This window comes from Carcharodon carcharias, chromosome 2, assembly GCF_017639515.1.
Source record: "Carcharodon carcharias isolate sCarCar2 chromosome 2, sCarCar2.pri, whole genome shotgun sequence".
In the NCBI taxonomy this organism is placed as follows: Eukaryota; Metazoa; Chordata; class Chondrichthyes; order Lamniformes; family Lamnidae; genus Carcharodon; species Carcharodon carcharias.
In genome coordinates, this window is record NC_054468.1 from 57,308,664 (window position 1) to 57,312,728 (window position 4,065).

A 4,065-nucleotide genomic window follows, 5' to 3' on the forward strand; every position below is an offset into this window, starting at 1 on the left:
TTACTTATTAAGTTTACAAACACGGTGCTTGTATTCTGTTCACCTAAATTAAACAATTAGGTGGATTGATCAAACTTTTCATATTTGTCACGGCTCGGGGAGCAGTGGGGTTTGATATTGCAGCGCTCTACCTCCAGTGAGTCGTGACAAAAGAAAGAACACTCTAAAGATATTTAGTGATTCTGCACCAATGGTCACAGGATTATATGATTTGTAACTTGTAATTATTTAAATTTTCAGCAGACAGCAAAACAGTGTTTTATTATACAAAGTCAAAAATTGGAGCAGGTTAATCAAAATAATAAGTGAGTAGAAAGGTAAATTTATATAGACAAGTCCAAAGACAAATGGATGATTAAAATATGTTATTCTCTACTCTGTACCTAAGATAAGATAAGTTAAGGTTTTTCATGGCATAATTATGAAAAATATGAAGATTCTTTGAATTATATTCAAATTGGCCATGTATGCAAGGCCTGGAACAGTGAAAAATTGTTGGCAACAACCACCCAAATACTGGATGGGCAGTGAAAGATGACAACCAAGAACCCAAGGTGGGTTCAGAGAAAAAAAAAATTAGAAAACCTTCAGAAGTTCATTCTTCTGTTTTACACCATCCAAACCACTTGATTGAATTACTGCCTTGGAATTCAATCCCATGCAGCTCAATGGTAACTCAAATTGAATCAATGGCACTTGCAATTAATACTACATTTACCTTCAACTGTTGAGAATGCAAAAGGGCCTAAGCCAGCAAGGTTACTGTGGATTATCTTGTACTGCACTTTCTTTAACAGATAAAGCTACAAATCTATGGCCTGGAGTACATTTGTACAGATATTATGCTGAATTTCTATGGCTATCTTGCAGGCCGAAATTTATGCCCAAATTTCCTGTGCAGTTTATTTGTTTACACCAGAACATTAGAAACTGACTTAAAAGGTTAATAGTGAATAGCCTGCTTCCTTTTGCATTGATGCATCACCCAGAACCTCTTGCTCCCGCTCTTCCATTAATATATTTAGCAAATGCAGTCATTGAGAATGCTGCTTAGTCCTGTTGCACGTTTCACTATCAAATCTTATAACGTTGTACATCAGGATTTTGTGAAAACTGCAATTCCTCCTGCTCTAAACCCCTTCATCTCGCCAACCCACTCTCCCCTTTAAATCCCACATCTTTGACCAAACTTTTGGCCATCTCTCCTATCATCTCTTGTGTCTCAGGGTCATTTTTTGCCTGATTATATTTCTGTGTAGCATCTTGACTCATTTTTCTACCTTAAAATGTACTATATAAATGCAAGTTCTTTATTGTAGTAATAAACAAGCAATAATTTTATTGACTAAATATATTGTTCTGAATCCTGAAGTGCTAATTTTGACTCAAATTTTTAAAAAGGCAACATTTTAAATATTCTATCTAAACTGCTATTCCTCCTACTTGCATTAAAATCAAGGCTCCTCACTCTGTGACTCTTCTTCCTTTTGAAGTTGAACTCATAACACACTGAACTACACCAACTTATTCTTCCTTAGGGCTTCAAAATTCTCTAGCTATTAATTCCCTCAGTTTTCCTTTCCTTCTTCAATCCTTGTTTTAAAATCTAAGCACAGGGTCATTAAAACATTAGGTTCTAATTTACAAAGTTTTCCATCTTTTGTAGTGGTTTTGACACTTCTGGAATTATTAATTAAGAAACAATACAAGAACTCAAGCCACTAAAACTGTAGAACAAAATCTTGAGCACCCAGCTAAATAACAGTAATGTTAATACCACAGAAATAGTAATTTAACAAATCTAATGTGATTCAATTATTTAAAATTAATGAAAATAGGGAAAATTCAATATTGACTTTATTTTTTTCATGAAAGCTCAACACGAGCAAAAGCTTATGAATTGGATACACATATCAGCTTAACGACACTTTAATGACCATTGTACAACGATCCTTTGATAAGCTTTCTGCTAATTTAGGCTCTTTACCCTGGGTCATAAATATTGATTAGTTTTATTATCCAAAGGTTTGGTTATAAATACACAGATGTCTATAAGGATACATGTAGATAAGAAAAGGCAAAGTGAACATATATCATGCTAGTTTTGTATCCAAATAACTTGCCACTTCCTGTCAATCAAAATATCAAACTGAGGATAATGTCATCCTTCTTTCTAAAATCCCAGTCAGCTTCTCATTTTCTTCACAAAGAACAGCCCAAGTTCATATTAATGGATTAACTTTAGTCATTTGTCTTAAAATGTTTAAAATTAATTACATTACTTTAAGTAAAAATATTGACAGTAAGAGTTTCAGTGGTAGAATTGCTTTAAAGTGTGGCATGGTATTAATTATTAATTTGACAGCAGGTAATAAGGAGACTGGTGAGAACGATGTTCCTGATTAGTCAAACGGTGTGAAAATCACGGATGACACTTCTACAGTGTGACTAACACCCTGGATTTTGTGGAAATTCTTTTTTCTTGTTGATACAACGTTGCAGAATGCCAGGCACACATTTTTTATATTCGAATGTCAAGTTCTCAACCTTCGTGGATAGAGAGGAGATATCAATCCAAGGCTAGATGATTAAGCAGTGAAATGGGCGGTATAAAACAAAATTATTCATGCTGCAAAGGAATGCACAAGAACAGCATGAGCAGCAGGACTTAATGCACTGTGTGAATTACTAAGAGGAAAGAATTGTGATCTCAACCATACAATGACTCGACTAAAACATTTCATCTCAGATACTTGAAATAACTACAATTTTGTCATTAATTTCAAAATACTATTTTGAAGGGGTACAAAACATTTAACATGTTTTTACATAGGTGTAACATCAGTAAACGCATTCAGTACCCTATAGCATAAACCAGTTATGTCATTGTACTCCTCTATGTGGAAAATTTTCCTGCAAGAAAAAACGTAAGATGGCAAGAAATCAAATAATTGCACAAAGTAATTAATTTCTCCAGACATTTGATTTTGTCATACACTAAAGAAAATCAATGTCATGTAGGTAGGGAGAAATAGAAAAAGCAACATTTTGCAGCTAAAGTAGATTTATAAAAATGTAATCTAGGTAGATATATTTTCTGGTAATGTTTTCAGTTGAGGTATTCTCATCTGATAATCAAAAGATGCAAAATTACTAAAGGAAAGAAGATAACGGTGAAATATTGCAACATTTCACTAACATTCATTTCGAACAATGGGTTTTGTTTAAATGAAAGCTGGTGGGCGGTCGATAGATATTTCAATCCGCTCGCAAACCTTTTCCACCTAATTTGCTAATCAGGTTGGCTTTTTGAATTCATTCACAAAAATGAAATAAGTGGAGTAATAAAATTAAGAAAGCAACAACCAGGTGTCAACAAGCTAGAGCTTGCCTGTGGGCAAGTCCAATACAAAGCGACGGGAACACGACCTGATATAAATAACTCGGAATAATGCCGAGCGATGCCGACATTGATGATTATCAATAGCTTACAATACAGAAACTAACCCCCACAGCCAATCAGCTCTAACTGAGCAGCACTTACAACTTTCTAATGCCACTTCCTTCAGCCCCCACTCCTGGGTGAGTAATAGATTTCCATTAACAGTGCTGAAATCCAGCAAGATACAAAGCAGCCACACTTGTCTCCTCCGCTTAATAAACAGTGCCAAGACCTCACTTGTCACATTTTCTTTTAACACATCAAAGAACAGGGGAATGCGGGCCTGTGTTTTTGAGGTTTCCAACTGAGATTTCCAATTATTTAACTTCAATTAGATCTCACTGGGCTGGATTAAACGAGACACTGAACAATTATACCTGCAACTCTTCTTCCTCTCCAGGTAGCAGCAAACCCTCTGTGGCTGGAGTTGCTGCAAAACGCCTCAAGCTATGGAACCGCCCCTCTCTCACAGCCTTGGACATTCCAAGTTTCCTATTCGTTGGCCTCAGCGTCAATCATATGGGATGTCGATGACGTTTGGGCCGTGGTGCACATTGGATCTTGTAGTTCCTTTTCCCGGCACCGTTTCCCCGGCGCAGGCGCAGTTACCGTCCAGAACTACG

General features: G+C 36.0%; 1 protein-coding gene across 1 annotated transcript in view; it reads right to left on the reverse strand.

Moving 5' to 3' along the window:
• The window catches only part of serpini1 (serpin peptidase inhibitor, clade I (neuroserpin), member 1), a 43,781-nt gene extending 39,836 nt beyond the window's left edge, over positions 1-3,945 (reverse strand). Inside the window, exon 1 of the mRNA XM_041181626.1 lies at positions 3,820-3,945. The gene's annotated coding sequence lies outside the window, so the exon portion shown is untranslated. The remainder of the gene's footprint in view (positions 1-3,819) is intronic.
• Between the last annotated feature and the right edge of the window lie 120 nt (positions 3,946-4,065).